Here is a 19495-nt window from a genome sequence, read left to right on the forward strand (position 1 = left end):
GAGATACAGTCGGAGGAGGTATTCTCGGAGTTTCCCCAAGTCGAGGCGGAGGAAATTCTTAGGCCTGGACGATTTGGCTCAGCCCAGCTGCAGGATCCCAACCTGACCCAAGCCTGGCGGGAAGTCCAAGTGGTCGAGGGCCAAAACCAGGAGGGGGTGAGTCAAGTGTCGTTCCCCCATTTTATGATTAAGAATAAGATGCTATACCGAGTAACAAAAAAAAACTCGGAAGTCTGTGAGCAGTTGCTTGTCCCCAGGGAATACGTCTCAAAAGTGTTGTACCTAGCCCACTCCCACTTACTAGGGGCGCATTTAGGGAGGGAGAAGACCTATGACCGTGTTCTCAGCCGCTTCTACTGGCCGGGGGTCAAGAGAGCCGTGGAGGAATACTGTCGACACTGTGGTGAGTGTCAAATCAACTCTCCTAAGGTAGCGTATAGAAATCCACTGATACCCCTTCCCATCATTGAAACCCCCTTTAGTAGTATTGGCATGGACATTGTCGGACCCCTCCCGAAGTCTAGCAGGGGCCACCGCTATATCCTAGTCATACTGGATTATGCTACCCGCTATCCAGAGGCAATTCCCCTACGTTCAGCCACAGGGAGGACGGTCGCCCGAGAGATGTTCCTGCTCTTCAGTAGGGTGGGTCTGCCTGAGGAAATCCTGACAGACCAGGGCTCCTGTTTTATGTCTGAGGTGATGAAAAGACTGTGCCGAAGTCTGAAGGTGAGACAACTTAAAACCTTGGTCTATCACCCTCAGACAGATGGACTTGTAGAGAGGTTTAACAAAACCCTAAAACACATGCTGCGCAAAGTTATAGATGTGGATGGTAAGAATTGAGAATTGGGATCAGCTGCTACCTTATGTTCTTTTCTCCATACGTGAAGTCCCACAGGGTTCCACCGGATTTTCACCATTCGAACTGTTGTACGGACGGAGACCCCGGGGCATGCTGGATGTGGCCAAGGAAGCCTGGGAGCAGCAGCCGTCCCCACAGCGCAGTGTTGTGGAGCACGTGGAACAGATGCACCACCGAATGACCCAAGTGTGGCCCTTAGTTCGGGAACACATGCAACAAGCCCAAGCACAACAGGCCCAGGTGTACAATCGGGGAGCCCAGGTGAGAGAATTCAAACCAGGACACAAAGTAATGGTCTTGGTCCCCACGAATGCCTGCAAGTTTTTAGCCAAATGGCAAGGGCCATATGAAGTGATGGAACGAGTGGGACCAGTGAATTACCGGATACGACAGGTAGGCCGAAGGAAAGGCAAGCAAATTTACCACATAAATCTACTGAAGCCATGGCATGAACCTCTCCCTGTCCCCTCCAGTGTCTTCGTAGCTAACCTGCCTCCCCAGAGTCTGCCGCCAGTGAAAATGGGCAACCAGCTGTCATCCAGACAGTTACAGGCCCTCGGAGAACTGCTTGCCAGGAGCAAAGATGTCTTCTCTGAGACCCCAGGCAGGACAACAGCGATCGCCCATGACATTAAAACCGAGCCGGGAAAGACAGTAAGACTCCGGCCGTATCGAATCCCTGAATGCTTGACCTTGGGGTGGTGGACCAGTGCCTGGTCCAGTCCGATAGTCCTTGTTGGGAAGCCTGATGGTAGCCTTAGGTTCTGCAATGACTACAGGAAACTTAACGAGATCTCTCTATTTGACACTTACCCTATGCCCCGTGTGGATGAGCTGGTCGAAAGGTTAGGACCTGCCCGGTTCATCTCCACGCTGGACTTAACCAAGGGGTATTGGCAGGTACCACTAACGCCCCAAGCGAAGCCGAAGACGGCATTCTCAACACCAGACGGAGCCTTCCAGTACCGGGTCCTCCCATTTGGACTTCATGGGGCCCCGGCAACTTTCCAGAGGCTCATGGACAGGGTGCTACGGCCACATTGGGACTATGCAGCAGCTTACCTCGATGATATCATTGTCCATAGCACATCCTGGGATATCCACCTCCGGCACCTGGAAGCGGTCCTACAGGCCTTGCGGGAAGCAGGGCTGACGGCCAACCCTGCAAAGTGTTCCCTGGCCTTGGAGGAGGCGAACAACCTTAGGTACACGGTGGGACGAGGTAACGTAAAACCCCAGGAGAAGAAAGTGGATGCCATAGCCACCTGGCCCCAACCACAGACGAAACGCCAGGTGAGGACCTTCCTAGGGTTAATGGGGTGCTATCAACAGTTCATCCCAAACGTTGCCTCCATAGCTGCCCCCCTGCATGAGCTGACGAGCAAAAGTGCACCCAACCGGGTGAAGTGGATGGACAGGACCGAGCTGGCCTTCAATCACCTGAAGGAAGCCCTTGACAGCGAGACTGTGTTGCACACACCTGACTTCGGCAAGAGGTTTGTGCTACAGACAGATGCATCAGAGGTAGGACTTGGAGCAGTCCTGTCCCAAATCCATGATGGCATGGAATACCCCGTAACCTTTGTCAGCCGTAAACTACTGCCCCACGAGAAAAATTATGCAACCATAGAGAAAGAATGCTTGGCAGTTAAATGGGCCATGGAAAAGTTACGGTATTACTTGCTAGGCCGTGAATTTGCTTTGGTAACTGACCATGCGCCTTTGAAGTGGATGGCCTATAACAAAGATAGGAATGCCAGAATAACCCGTTGGTTTTTACACCTGCAGGACTTCAAGTTTACAGTGGAACACAGGGCAGGGAAGCTCCATGGGAATGCCGATGCCATGTCAAGAAGGGATGACTACTGTTGGTCTGTCGCTCCCCACCGTGGTTCGGAGCTGAGGGGGGGGGTATGTGATGGCCCAGCCGGTGAGCAGTGCCCCATAGAGACACCTGGTGGCCACCGGGGCAGGCAAAGGCAGCCAGGCGGTGTAGTGGTGGATGGGAGGTACTATCCCAGTTCTATGTCCTGGAGACTCCGCCCCAATCAGATGACTCAGCTTGCCGCTCACAGGTGTGCTGAGTTAGCTCTGCGATCCTGAGGCCTTTTATACTCCCCAGGACAAGCTGAAGACAGACTGGCTGGAGGAACGAGTCGAGACCAGATACCCGCTAAGCCAGTCTCATACCGAAACGTGAGAGAAAGCCTGGAAGCCGGAGAGGAACCCCCAACCAACCGGAGGAAGACGAAGCCGAGCTGGGGCGAAGAGGTCAGTGGCAGGGACCCGATATCCGACTAACTTTGGCCTGTCTCTCTCTCTCTCATCACAGGAAGAACCAGGCAGAGCGCCGTAACGCCATCCGGGTGAAGATTTGAGTTGCCTTTCGCCTCTCCCTTTTTCCTGCACCTTGTAAATAAAAACCCTAAGTTGATTTCACCGCAACCCCTGTTTCTGCCTGTTCTTATTCTCATTGATTGACCCACTGTTGCGCCTATCGACCAGGACCCACAATATTCAACCTGTCCCTAGCTCAAGCAGCTGTCCCCACGTGCTTCAAAACCACCTCCATCGTGCCGGTGCCAAAACATTCCACTGCAACGAGCCTTAATGACTTCCGTCCAGTTGCACTCATGCCCATCATCATGAAGTGCTTCGAGAGGCTGGTCCTAGCTCAACTCAAGACCTGTTTACCACCCACACTGGACCCCTTCCAATTCGCCTACCGTCAGAACAGGAGTACAGAGGATGCCATCTCAACGGCACTTCACTCCGCCCTGTCCCACCTTGACAATAGCAACACCTATGTGAGAATGCTGTTCATTGACTTCAGTTCAGCTTTCAACACCATCATCCCCTCCAAACTGATCACCAAACTCAGTGAACTGGGCATCAATTCCTTCCTCTGCAACTGGATTCTGGACTTCCTAACCAACAGGCCGCAGTCTGTTAGGCTACATAACCACACCTCCTCAACCCTCACCCTGAACACCGGCGTTCCACAAGGCTGTGTGCTGAGGCCTCTCCTTTACTCCCTCTTCACCTACGACTGCACACCTGTACATGGCTCAAACACCATTGTTAAGTTTGCAGACGACACAACGGTGATTGGTCTCATCAGCAACAACGATGAGTCGGCCTACAGGGAGGAGGTCCAGCACCTAACAGTGTGGTGTAACGACAACAACCTGGCTCTCAACACCAGGAAGACCAAAGAGCTCATTGTGGACTTCAGGAAGTCAAAAGCTGGCACACACACCCCCATCCTCATCCTCAGCGAGTCACCAGCTTCAAGTTTCTGGGTGTCCACATCTCTGAGGATCTCTCCTGGACCCTCAACACCTCTACCCTGATCAAGAAGGCTCACCAGCGTCTCTTCTTCCTGAGGAGACTAAAGAAGGTCCATCTGTCTCCTCAGATCCTGGTGAACTTCTACCGCTGCACCATCTAGAGCATCCTCACCAACTGTGTCACAGTATGGTATGGCAACTGCTCTGCCTCTGACCGGAAAGCACTGCAGAGGGTGGTGAAAACTGCCCAACGCATCACCGGTTCCTCACTCCCCTCCATTGAGGCTGTCCAGGGCAAACGATGCTTGCGTAAGGCACGCAGCATCGTCAAGGACATTTCTCACCCCAACCACAGACTGTTCACCCCACTCCCCTCTGGGAGGCGCTACAGGTCTCTCCGCACTCGAACCAGCAGGTTCAGAGGAAGCTTCTTCCCTGCGGCTGTCACCCTACTGAACTCTAACTCTACACCTAGGTGACAACTGCTCTTCTGTACACATCTGTCTATACTGTTCATAATGCACATATCCTTATTTTTTTAATGCTACTGTTAATACACTGCACATCTGTACATACTGTACATATCTGTTTATACTGTTCTTTATTCCATATTTATTCTGTTTATTTACTTTGCTTTAATGTTACTGTTAATACATATATACTGCTTATACTGCACTGCCTATACAGCTCATATGCTGCTTATACTGTTCATACTGCATTCTATTTATTCTGCTTATAATGTTACTGCTAATACATATACTGCTACACTGCACTACTTATACTTATACTGCACTAATTATACTGCACTACCTGTATATATTGTTCACACTGCACTTTTCTGCTTTTTTGCACTTCTGGTTAGACACTAACTGCATTTCGTTGTCTCTGTACTTGTACTCTGCACAATGACAATAAAGTTGAATCTAATCTAATCTAATCATTGACCCCACCAGACACTGGGTATATTCTCTGGTGATGCTCTGCCAGGCCTGGACTGCAGCTGTCTTCAGTTGTTTGTTTTGAGGTATTTTTGCGGTAAGTTCCCTCTTAAGCAAATTAAATGCATGCAAGAACGTTCCACTTTTTGGCCCTGAAAAACACCTTAGTTGCTATGGCAGTATGTTTGGGGTCATTATCTTGCTGTATGATGAAGCACCGTCCAATGAGATGGGAAGCATTTGCCCGTACTTCAGCAGACGAGATGTTTCTGTCCACTTCAGAATACATTCTGCTCCTGCCGTCAGCAGTTACATCATCAATGAAGACAAGTGAGCCAGTTCCAGTGGCAGCCATGCATGCCCAAGCCATAACAGTCCCTCCACCATATTTCACAGGGATTTTGGGCAATTCCTTTTTCTCCACACGTTACACTTCCCATCACTCTGGTACATGTTAGTCTTTGTCTCATCTGTCCACAATACCCTTTTCCAGGCTCTTTTAGGTACTTTTTAGACAACTGTAATATGGCCATCCGGTTTCTGTTGCTAACTAGTGGAATAAACCTTGCAGTCTCTCTATAGTCTGACACATTCACGCCTATCTCATGGAGAGTGTTCCTGATCTGTGAGACGTTTTGGGTTTTTTCTTAATTATGGTGAGCATTCTTCAATCATCCACTGTAGAAGTCTTCCTTGGCCTACCAGACTTTGTATACAAAGGGTTATCATTTCTAAATGGTGAAACCAATCTGAGAAAAGAACATTGAATTAAAGCTGAGAATCTCTACTTTAACCTCATAGTAGTTGTCTGATTTCAAATCCAAACTGTTGGGAGTATAGAGCATACACTAGTTTTGCATTAGAAACTCAGGGGTCAAGTAAGTTTACCATAGTCTGTCATGCAGTTGTTTTGAGAGCTAGAGTAGGGATGTGAGGGGACATGCAGCGTTCGGCCTGTAGAGGGAGCTACAGGACCGTGGCCGGGGTTTACGAAAACGAGGCTTCGTTGCGCACCTGTTGTGAATGAAGCCTCGTTGACGAAATGGTTTAAGATGTGTGTGCCTCTGCTTTGAAGGAGGACGGCTGGAAAGCGGGGACTGAAAAGTCCTGACAGACACTCATAAAATAAACGGGATTTTCCCACACAGCAACCTCGAGTCCGCCTCTGTGTCACGGATCCTATTACAAGGGACAATAAACATTTCCAGGATGGCAGTTTCAGTCCAAGCACACTCACTTGGACAAGACTAATCAACTTCACAAGTGATTGATAATGGCATCTTTTGAAAGGTTTATGAGCATCACTCAAGCAAACCCTTGCTTATTTAAAATTTAGCATTTCATTTGTTTTGTTTGACATTATAATGCATTGTCTTGCCATGTCACAAAGTGGTACCTTTTTGCCAAAGCAGAAACCCAAAAAGTACTAATGCAAAATACTGTGATTTCTCAAATTGGGAAAACATTTGAGTATTGTTCTGTGTTATGTACTCTGTTAAATTATTTTTCAAAGATAACTCAAAAACGGCAATGGAAAAACATCAAGCAAAAATGTTAGAATGCAATAGTATCTTGAACCCCGTCTTGAACTACTATTGCATTCTAACATTTTTGCTTGATGTTTTTCGTACTCTTTAATAAAAACTGATTTCACAGAAAATGTAACTGTATGGTTGTGGGATGCAAGAAGGTTGATTTCCCTGGTTAATAAATACATAAATTCAAGCTATCCCTGATTGAGTACTTCTTTGTGTGTCATCCATTACAAATAATACTCTTAACATAAGCCATGACATTCATCTTAAAGGGACATTACACTCCAAAACCAAAGTTTGTAAGATGTTTTTGGGCCTCAGGTAGAGTCAGTAGTATGAGCTCAACCCATGTGACATCTTACTGTTGTTCAAGACTCGAAATGAATGGGCATTTGTGTCTGAATGAATGGGCAAATGGGCATATATTCAACAAGGTGCTGGAAACATTCCTCAGAGATTTTGGTCCATATTGACATGACAGCATCATTGCTGCAGATTTGTCGGCTGCACATCCCATGATGCGAATCTCCCGTTCCACCACATCCCAAAGGTGCTCTATTGGATTGAGATCTGGTGACTGTGGAGGCCATTGGAGTACAGTGAACTCATTGTCATGTTCAAGAAACCAGTTTGAGATGATTTGAGCTTTGTGACGTGGCGATTTATCCTGCTGGAAGTAGCCATCAGAAGATGGGTACACTGTGGTCAAAAAGGGATGGACATGGTCAGCAATAATACTCAGGTAGGCTGTGGCGTTTAAACAATGCTCAATTGGTACTAAGGGGCCCAAAGTGTGCCAAGAAAATATCCCCCACACCATTAGATATGCGCGTTAACGAACAGTTGAACAGGTGTACCTAATAAAGTGGCCGGTGAGTGTAGCATCTGACTTTGATTTCAAGTTGTACTGTTGTATATGGGAGGGTGTGATGGTACATGACATTCTTACTCACAAGCTCTGCTTTTAGAAAATGCAATAGAAAACAGTAGCACAAGAACATAAAGTAGCACAGAATTATAGTAAAACTATAATAAGCACATAATATTACAATGACCCCACACCACGCACAAAACTGATGCAAAAAATCAATGGCGGACAGATCCTCACTTAAGGATCCTTACTTTGGAAAAATGTGGAAAAAGTGAAGGGGTGTGAATACTTTCCGAATGCACTGTATCTTCCAGAAACTGGCAGAAGGTTTAGGAGTTGATTTTCAGTCCATCTTCAACCCGAAAAGGTCCAACTACCTCATCCTTAATGATAGCAGCCCATACCAGTACCCCTCCTCCACCTTGCTGGCACCTGATTTAAAGTGGTGCCCTGTGTCCGTTAGTGATCCAGCCACGGGTCCATCAAGAGTCACTCTCATTTCATCTGTCCATAAAACCTTTGAAAAATCTGTCTTCAGGTATTTCTTGGCCCAATCTTGACGCTTAAACTTGTGAATCTTATTCAGTGGTGGTCGTGTTTCAGCCTTCTTTACCTTGGCCATGTCTCTGAGCACTTGACACCTTGTACTTCTGGACACTCCAGGTAGGTTGCAGTTCTGGAATACGGTGGCACTGGAGGATAATGGGTTCCTGGTAGCTTCACGTTTAATTCTTCTCAGTCTTTTGCAGTTAATTTGCGCCTTTTCTTCTCCATGCGTTTTTTGCGACCCTGTTGACTATTCGCAACAAAACGTTTGATTGTCCGGTGGTCACGCCTCAATAGTTTAGCTATTTCAAGAGTGTTGCATCCGTCTGAAAGGCATTTTACAATTTGTGACTTTTCATTGTCAGTTAAATCTCTTTTTTGGCCCATTTTACCTGAGGTAATGAAGCTGCCTAATAATTATGCACACCTTAATATAAGATGTTAATCACTTTAGATCACACCCTCCCTCATTACACAAATACATATCACCTGAAAATTATTAAATCCAATAAGCATTCAAGTTTATATGGTTTGGAGTTGGAGTGTACATAGAAATAATGATACGGTCAGAATACTCCAGAACACCCTAATAATTGTGCACACAGTGGAGTCAACCCACCATGCTCAACTGACCACGACCTCACTGCCGCGGGAGGACTTTGGACTCTGCCAGTCAGCGGTCCGGAAAGCAGAGGCTATCTCAGCGTACGCCTGCTTCATGTCCCTCCACTTCCCTGCTCTCACAGAGACATGGATTACACTGGAAAACACAGCTACTCCGCCTGCCTACTCCTTTTCTCATTCCCCTAGACTCTCTGGTCGAGGGGGAGGCACAGGACTCCTCATCTCAGCTAAGTGGTCACATTATGTCCTTCCCCTGTCACACCTGTCCATATCCACCTTCGAATTCCATGCTGTTTCTGTCACCTCCCCAGTCAAACTTCACATTGTTGTTATCTATCGTCCCCCAGGTCAGCTTGGCCACTTCTTAGAAGAGATGGATGTCCTTCTCAGCTTCTTCCCTGAGGACGGCACACTGCTCTCACTATTGGGTGACTTCAACATCCAGTCAGAGAAGCTTCACTCGTCTGGAGTACTTGACCTTCTCTCCTCCTTCGACGTTACCCTGTCCCACTCTCCTCCGACTCAAAAGGCAGGCAATCAGCTCAACCTTGTCTTCACCAGATCCTCCTATACCTCCAACCTTACTGTTACCCCTCTTCCAGTTTATGATCATCATTTTGTATCCTTCTCCTTTCCCCTCAAATCCACCTCCTCCCAGTCAACTCTACCCACACTGTATCTTCTTGTCGCAACCTGTGTACCCTCTCCCTCACCACTCTCTCTTCCTCTGTCTTATCCTACCTACCCTCTGTTGAATCCTTCTCTCTTCTATCCACTGATGCAGCCTCCTCCACCCTCCTGTCCACTCTTTCCTCAATCTTCGACTCTCTCTGTCCACTGACCTCAAGGCCAGCACGATCCTCTCCACACGCTCCTTGGCTGTCTGAACCCCTGCAAGCTTGTAGAATAGGGCTACGGGCAGCTGAGAGGAAATTAAGTAAAACCGGCCTCCCTGCAGAAATGCAGCACAACTTTTGGTCCAAACACTTGTGATCTCTCGCCTTGACTACTGCAACGCACTCTTCACCATCAGGCCTCTGCAGCTCATCCAGAACGCTGCCGCCCATCTGGTGTTCAATCTCCCCAAATTCTCCAATGTCACTCCCCTCCTCCGCACCCTTCACTGGCTCCCGGTAGCAGCTCGCATCAGATTCAAGACCCTGGTGCTTGCCTACCAGGCGGCAAAGGGAACAGCCCCTCCCTACTTGCAAGCAATGGTCAGCCCCCAAACCCCTGCCCAATTACTCCACTCTTCTCGGCTGGCCGCCTGGCACCACCGCCTCTACATGGATGCAGCAGCCGCACTACTCGGTCACTACTACTTTCACTGTCCTGGCGCCCCGCTGGTGGAATGAGCTTCCCACTGCTGTCATGACTGCAGAGTCACTACCAGTCTTCCGCTGTAGATCAAAGACCCATCTCTTCAGGCTACATCTTGACGGTCCCTCCTAAAGACCTCTTCACCCCCACTGTACAAGTTTCTCTCCTGTTAATAATAATCTTCTTCTAGCATTGTGACTGCCAATGGCCCCTGGTCTGAGCATTGATTACTTTATCTTATGATGACTGATGGATAGTTGATTCACTTACTTAAACAAATGTATTTGTTGTAAGTCGCTTTGGATAAAGGCGTCTGCTAAATGCCATAAATGTAAATGTGCCCTGCATAAGTATTGGGACAGTGAAGCATTTTTTTTCCTTTTGGCTCAACAATCAAAAAGTTTGGATTAATTTATTAAACAATTACTATGAGGTTAAAGTAGAGATTTTCAGCTTTTATTCAGCCGGAATTTATGTACATACAGTGCATTCGGAATGTATTCAGACCCCTTCACTTTTTCCACATTTTGTTATCTTACAGCCTTATTTTAAAATGTATTAAAAAAAAAAAAAATCCTCATCAATCCACACACTACAATACCCCATAATGACAAAGCGAAAACAGGTTTAGTTATTTTTACTAATTTATTAAAAATAAAGAACTTAAATATCACGTAGTGATAAGTATTTAGACCCTTTGTTATGACACTCAAAATTGAGCTCAAGTGTGTCCTGTTTCGATTGATCATCCTTGAGATGTTTCTACAATTTGATTGATTGGACATGATTTGGAAAGGCACACATCTGTCTATATAAGGTCCCATAGTTGACAGTGCATGTCAGAGCAAAAACCAAGCCATGAGGTTGAAGGAATTGTCCGTAGACCTCCAAGACAGGATTGTGTCGAGGCACAGATCTGGGGAAGGGTACAAAAACATTTCTGCAGCATTGAAGGTCCACAAGAACATTCCATTGAAGAAGTTTGGAACCACCAAGACTCTTCCTAGAGCTGGCCGCCCAGCCTAACTGAGCAATAAGGGGAGATGGGCCATCGTCAGGGAAGTGACCAAGAACCCAATGGTCAATCTGACAGAGCTCCAGAGTTCCTCTGTGGAGATGGGAGAACCTTCCAGAAGGACAACCATCTCTGCAGCACTCCACCAATCAGGCCTTTATGGTACAGTGGCCAGACGGAAGCCACTCCTCAGTAAAAAGCACATGACAGCCCGCTTGGAGTTTGCCAAAAGGCACCTAAAGGACTCTCAGACCATGAGATACAAGATTCTCTAGTCTGATGAAACCAAGATTGAACTCTTTGGCCTGAATGCCAAGCGTCACGTCAGGAGGAAACCAGGCATCGCTCATCCCCTGGCCAATACCTTCCCTATGGTGAAGCATGGTGGTGGCAGCATCATGCTGTGGGTATGTTTTTCAGTGGCAGGGACTGGGAGACTAATCAGGATTGAGGGAAAGATGAGCAGAGCAAAGTACAGAGAGATCCTTGATGAAAACCTGCTCCAGAGCGCTCAAGACTTCAGAAAGGTGCAAAGGTTCACCTTCCAACAGGACAACAACCCTAAGCACACAGCCAAGACAACGCAGGAGTGGCTTCGGGACAAGTCTCTGAATGTCCTTGAGTGGTCCAGTCAGAGCCTAGACTTGAACCCGATCGAACATCTCTGGAGAGACTTGAAAATAGCTGTGCACCGACGCTCCCCATCCAACCTGACAGAACTTGAGAGGATCTGCAAAGAAGAATGGGAGAAACTCCCCAAATACAGGTGTGCCAAGCTTGTAGCGTCATACCCAAGAAGACTTGAGGCTGTAATCGCTGCCAAAGGTGCTTCAACAAAGTACTGAGTAAAGGGTCTGAATACTTATGTAAATGTGATATTTCAGTTTTTTTATTTTTAATAAATTAACAAACATTTCTAAAAAACTGTTTTGGCTTTGTCATTATGGGGTATTGTCGGTAGATTGATGAGGGAAATGAATTTAATCAATTTTAGAATAAGGCTGTAACATAACAAAATGTGGAAAAAGTGAAGGGGTCTGAATGAATTTCCGAATGCACTGTACTTTCTTCAAGCAGTGGTACAGGAAGAATTCCACAGCATTCAAGAAGGCCATGATCTTTATGCAGGACAATGCTCCATCACATGCACTGCTCCACTGCTTGGCTAGCCAGCAAAGGCCTCAAAGATGACCGAATAATGACCTGGCCCCCTTCCTCACCTGACTCTCAATCCTATTGAGAACTTGTGGGCCCTTCTCAAACGTCAGATTTACAGTGAGGGAAGACAATACACCTCTTTGAACAGCATTTCGGAGGCAGTGGTTGCTGTTTCAGCGAAAGTTGATCGTGAACAGATCAAGAAACTGACAGACTCCATGGATGGAAGGTATTGAAAAGAAGGGTGGCTATATTGGTCACCTAATAGGCCAAACATGTTATTTAATTGTCATTTTGTGTTAGTTATTTGTTACACTTACTGTAAACATTTAGAATAAACAAGTGAGTTTTTTTTACTTTAGTTGCCTAATAATTCTGCACACAAATAGTTGCCTAATGATTGTGCAGACTTATACACTCACCGGCCACTTTATTAGGTACACCTGTTCAACTGCGGTAACGCAAATATCTAATCAGCCAATCACATGGCAGCAACTCAATGCATTTAGGCATGTAGACATGGTCAAGACAACCTGCTGAAGTTCAAACCGAGCATCAGAATGGGGAAGAAAGGTGATTTAAGTGACTTTGAACGTGGCATGGTTGTTGGTGCCAGGCAGGCTGGTCTGAGTATTTCAGAAACTGGTGATCTACTGGGTTTACAGAGAATGGTCCGAAAAAGACAAAAAATCTCCAGTGAGCGGCAGTTCTCTGGGCGAAAATGCCTTGTTGATGTCAGAGGAGAATGGCCAGACTGGTTCAGGATGATAGAAAAGCAACAGTAACTCAAATAACCACTTGTTACAACCAAGGTATGCAGAAGATCATCTCTGAACGCACAACACGTCGAACCTTGAAGCAGATGGGCTACAAAAGGGGGTCCAACCCAGTACGAGCAAGGTGTACTTAATGAAGTGGCCGGTGAGTGTACATTCCCCTGAAAGACAAAACTCACTTTTCCTTTGTTAAACATTCAGGTTTGAGGTTCAATAACATTTTGGATTGACTGAGAGCATTGTATTTGTTCAACAATAAAATTAATCCTGAGGAATACCATTTGCCTAATAATTGCGCACGCATATATATACTGCCTTTCATCTCTCTCTCTCTCTCCACCCCCGACCCCTGAATACACAGACACAAAATGGTGATTATAATTTTTCTTTTTTTCTTTTTTTCTGCTTACAAAGTAATAATTCAATATATATTGAATAATATTACAAACAGTTGAATACATGCGTTCACAAAAACAAAAACTACTTATGAATAAAAGAAACGATTGAAAGTATACTTTTTCAAGAATTAATACAAAACTAAAATGAATGCGCGAAAGCATTAAGCGAGCAGTTGAATACATGTGTTCGCAAAAACAAATGAATATAAGAAACATTTCAATACGCATACAAGTTAGACAACCGCCGAGCTCTCGCACTCAGAGGATATGAGGTGTCCGAAGGTTCAACAGGTCCGGCTGCAAGCGTGGCCGAATCTGTAATAATAGTGAAAAGCTCCACACCTCTACATGTGACTGAAAAACTATCATCAACTATGACCGGTTGAGCTAATGACACACAAACACAATTGTGAAAAATAATTTCACAATCCTTTTTGAACAGACTCTCAATCTATCTGTTCAGAGGGGTGTCTAGTGCCACTTGACAAGCTTTAACATCACCAACTAGACGAAGCAGCTAACCTGGTCCAGAAAGTCTAATTGAAAGCGTTGAATAATCTTGCGCTCTGGCAGTGTGAGAGGCATGGTTAAACACAATAGATCTCCATCAACGTCACTGGATGCGGGAAAATCGGCTACAACTTCCGTCACTCGATTCTCGCTCTGGTCTGGAAATACCCAAACCAGATCACAATCTGCTGGATGATAGGCACCACTATGGAAACGAAATTCACGTGTGTGTCCAAGAGCCTTGCAACCGTTTGTCCTGCAGGTGAACGTGTACAAGAATGTCTTGACACCAATGGATGCTGAAAGTTGCAGCCTGAGCACTCTTTTATCAACTTGATAGAGAGTAGAGAATTGAGAAATTGCGCTGTAACGTGACTAAAACTTCTTATGTTCGTTCTCGCTGTAAAGGCATGAAAGAAAGATAATATTCATAATAATAATCATAACCTGTTAATATTCATATCAAATCATTCTCAGGCCTCAATAATTACCCTTTGACAATATCTTTGTCCCCACATCCGATTGTCCTGTTGACTGGGATCGAGCGAGGCCCTGCAGTATAACTCCAGACACGGTGTACACATGCAATCTGAAGTATCTGAAAAATATGAATATTGAATTATTGAAAAAATGTATATGGCTTGAATAACAATCAATATATAAGATAAATATAATAAAATAAAATATATACATACAGTTAAGTCCAGAAATATTTGGACAGTGACACAATTTTCATAATGTTGGCTCTGTACGCCACAACAATGGATTTGAAATGAAACAATCGAGATGCAATTGAAGTGCAGACTTTCAGCTTTAATTCAAGGGGTTGAACAAAAATATTGTATGAAACGTTTAGGAATTGCAACCATTTTTATACACAGTCCCCTATTTTCAGGGGCTCAAATGTTATTGGACAAATTCATAATCATAAATAAAATGTTAATTTTTAATACTTTGTTGAGAATCCTTAGCAGGCAATGACTGCCTGAAGTCTGGAACCCATGGACATCCCCAAATGCTGGGTTTCCTCCTTTGTAATGCTTTGCCAGGCCTTTACTGCAGCTGTCTTCAGTTGTTCTTTGTTTGTGGGTCTTTCTGCTTTTAGTTTTGTCTTCAGCAAGTGAAATGCATGCTCGATCAGGTTGAGATCAGGTGATTGATTCAGCCATTGCAGAATATTCCACTTCTTTGCCTTAAAAAAAACTCCTGGGTTGCTTTCGCAGTATGTTTTGGGTCATTGTCCATCCGTCCAATCAACTTTGCTGAATTTGGCTGAATCTGAGCAGACAGTATATCCCTAAACACTTCAGAATTCATCCAGCTGCTTCTGTCTTCTGTCACATCATCAATAAACACTAGTGACCCAGTGCCATTGGAGCCATGCATGCCCATGCCATCACACTGCCTCCACCGTGTTTTATAGATGATGTGGTATGCTTCGGATCATGAGCCTTCTCCATACTTTTTTCTTCCCATCATTCTGGTACAGGTTGATGTTAGTTTCATCTGTCCAAAGAATGCTGTTCCAGAACTGGGCTGGCTTTTTTAGATGTTTTTTGGCAAAGTCTAATCTGGCCTTTCTATTCTTGAAGCTTATGAAGGGTTTGCACCTTGTGGTGAACCCTCTGTATTTGCTCTCGTGAAGTCTTCTCTTTATGGTAGACTTGGATAATGATATGCCTACCTCCTGGAGAGTGTTCTTCACTTGGCTAGATGTTGTGGAGGGGTTTTTCTTTACCATGTGAAGGATCCTGCGATCATCCACCACTGGACATTCAGGCCTTTTTCTGTTGCCGAGCTCACCAGTGCGTTCTTTTTCTCTCAGAATGTATCAAACTGTTGATTTGGCCACTCCTAATGTTGCCGCTATCTCTCTGATGGATTTTTTTGTTTTTGCAGCGTAAGGATGGCCTGTTTCACTTGCATGGAGAGCTCCTTTGACCGCATGTTGTGCATTCACAGCAACAGCTTCCAAATGCAAATGCCACACTTGGAATCAACTTAGACTTTTTACCTGCTTAATTGGTAAAGAAATAACAAAGGAATAGCCCACACCTGTCCATGAAACTGCTTTTGAGTCCCTTGAAAAAGAGGGGGCTACATATTAAAGAGCTGTAATTCCTAAACCCTTCCTCCAATTTGGATGTGAATACCCTCAAATTAAAGCTGAGAGTCTTAACTTTAAGCCCATATCCCATAGCCCATTATATAACTGTAACTTTAATATGTTTTGGTAAACAGCTAAAATAACAAAAATTGTGTCAGAGTCCAAATATATATGGACCTAACTGTAAGTTGCTCGAGAACATCAATGAGTTCTCCGTGGAAAAATCCGGCATCTGAGGGCTTGCAGTACACTTCGCAACTGTTGTTTGTCAACGTTTCGGTAAAAGGCAACATGTAACTCAGCCATGGCGTATCCAACAACAGATTTGGATGTTCGTAATAGTTTTCTTCAAGTCTCAGCACTCGGGTTTCGGCATAGTTGCGTGCCAGAGCTCCTGCATAACCGACAGGCTGGGGCAGAATTTCGATTGAAAACTCGCGCAACAAATCAGCATCCTCTCCCAGCACTGTAAGAAAACACCTTGTGTTGACTATACAGGACCCTTTAGGCCCTATACAGGAGCCCCGGACGAGCCCTCCGTGTAACGGGTTAGATCCTCACCCTAAAGGGTCTTACCCTAATAGGTTTCCAAATATATACTTAGGCTGGTGTCAAATAGATTCACCCTGCTGTTAACCGTCTACTTCCCACTGTTTCCCCTGCTTCAGCTTTCTGCTATGCTCCATAAGCGACCCACAAATCGGAACACAGCATATGAAAGCCCCAGTAGTTAATGACGGCTCTATTCTTATATGAGTGCCAGTTGGTGTGGTTGCAGGAATTTAATTTATCGATGAGGACAATTCATCCAAAGGGGATATTTCAACAAAGTGGCTAGAATAACCATTCAGATCCCATGGTGTAATATGCGCAGTGAAATCTAACTTTTTACAATTAACAAGGAGAATAACACATCATCTCAGGTGACAATTATAATAAGTAAATAAGTAAAAATCTATTAAAACTTTTCCTTTGTATACAGGGTTGTTCTTTATTCAAGCTTTAAGCATTACAGCAAAGGCAGCAATGAAGTAATTTAAGAAATAAAATAAATTAAAGTAAATAGAAAGAATAAAAGAAAAAAATTAAATCTTATCTGCCCCTACTCTGTCTAACTTAGTATAAATTTAGAGAGGCTCCATCCAGGATCGACATTTGCGCAACCACCGAATACTCTCGGTGCCTCTATCAGCCCTGCTGATTTCTCTGGAGTAGCACCGTGCCCTCAGCCGAGGGGCTTCGGCAACTCACGCTTCCCAGTATAAGTGAAGTGGTCACTCAAACTCCAGCAAGCCTTTTAATCGAGTCTCAACCACAGATAGTTATGGGCAATGCCGACTACTGAGAGGGCGAGAGCTAAGTCTCCAGGCAGCTAAGAGGGAGCCTACTCCGATATCAACAGCAATCCAGGCTGGGGGCTTCCAAGTCTAAACTCTCCCCAGAGAGGACTTTGGTTGTGGATACCCCATTTGGGCTAGACCTCCTGGTCTCTTCGGGATCCGTCCTCTTCGGGGTCTTATGGAAAATGCCTGTTGAGATGCTACTGACATCTCGTTTTATACTCTGCCCTCCCCCCGCCTGAGTTCCTCCTGGAGCCATCCTCTGAGTATCACTTTCCCTATTTGGAAAGTTTCCCACGTGAACATATTTGACCCATCATAAGCCATCTCGACCTTGTCAGGCTCCTCTTTGTCTCTTTCCCTTATCAAAAACCATTGTTGTTTTGACTCAACATAACTCCTCTCAGGCTTGTCAAATTCCCCTTTCTCTCTTTCCAATATCAAATCATTATATTTCAACTTTACTCGTTACACATGGTTAAACAGATTAGTTTCATCAGTTAAATCATAAAACATGTTAAACACATTTCAACATTAATCAACCATAAGTCATTCGGTTAGTTACATTTGATATCATTTCATTAGTTTACATTTGAATAGTCATATTTGTAGTTATATCATTAGTCATTCAGTATATCTTTATTGGATTCATTAGTAGTTCATTGTATGTTTTATCGGTTATATTTGATGTTTTTTTTTTCGTTACTTAAATCATCAAGACATATTAAACCATTATTACTCCTTAAACATGGTCATATGTTTTTATTAGTACTCTAATTCAATTTATCAAACATCTTTCTCATTTCAACATTAATCAACCGTAAATCATTGTTACTTTTTCCTCCGACATCAAACTGTTAGTTACATTGTAAATAGATATATGCTTTACTTTATTAATTATCTCCATCTGGGAAATGGCAGTGCTCACATTTACTGTTATTGGTTACATTGCTTTTTAGACCCTTATTGCTGCATATCGACTCACCAGATTCATACTACTGATGTAAGAGAGCCTCCAGCTCTGCTTTTCCCAGCTGTGGTCCACAACTCGGTTCACCGAAGTCCAGCTGCGGATAATCCATTTCGTGAAGGACATCCAAGATACATGGTGGCTGTTCCACCGTAGGTATCCCCCCGTCTGGATTGGGAACTGGCATTGCCGCTGCCTCTGATCCTGCTTCTCCGCAGGGATCATTACCTCTGGAGTGGGAACTGACATAGTGAAACCCTCACGAGAAAGGTAGATAATTCCATCATCTTCTCGACACTTCGGCTCAATAAACCCCCTATTAGGCTTATCCTGCTTCCTCATACGGGCTGAGCTCCTGGTTCTACTGGGCATGGGCTCTAGTATGAGGCCACCAGGTGGGGCCAGCTCCCCACGCCTGCATCGAGGCCGGCGCCTCCCTGGTCTCTCCCGCTGCTCTGGTTTCTCCCAAAGGCGTTTTTTCCATACCGGAGCAACCAGCCCATGTGGCGTTGACATCTCTTCCTGTTTATACGGGAGCCTACCATGGCCTCCCCCGCATCTAATCCCTCTTCTGAAGCTCGGAGTGGTGCACTCAGTTGGCGATGCAGGTAGGGGGAGGGCCAGATTTCCGACACAAGAGTATGCAAATTTTCTACCTTCTTGGGAGTAGAAAAACCTGTCTGTGTAACCGTTTGTTGCTTGTGTAGGATCATTGCTGCGTTGTGACTCAGAGTTTGAAAAGGTCACAGAATTTTTTTGCTTTTGCAAGTGTTAGATGGTAAAGTTCTTCAGGAGTCCATACCACTTGAGGTTCCGTCTCCCGGTCCTGGGTAGAAAAGAACGCAACTTGGATATCGACCTTACAATGTTCCCGTACGTATTGTGTACAAAAAGGAGGTAGAGGAGAGCTGGGTGTTGGAAGAGGAGGAGGTAGAGATGGTGGTGTAAGCGGCGGCGCTGAAGACATGGGTGTTGTAGGCATTGGAGATGGAGATGGAGATGCCAGCATAATTTCTTCCCCCACCACAGTTCTCTCTACTTTTTTCTCCCCTTCCTCCTCCTCTTCCACCACCTCTACCTCCCCCGTAGCCCCCCTCTCCACCTCCTCTTTCAGCTGTTCCTCATCACCGACATCCATATATATTACACCACCATCATCAGGTCGCGCATCTTCTTCTACTTCTTGTTGTTCCTCCTCTTCTTCTTCTTCTTCACTCAAGAGGGCTCAGGGA

Source organism: Argentina silus (genome assembly GCF_951799395.1).
Source record: "Argentina silus genome assembly, chromosome: Y".
Classification (NCBI taxonomy): Eukaryota; Metazoa; Chordata; class Actinopteri; order Argentiniformes; family Argentinidae; genus Argentina; species Argentina silus.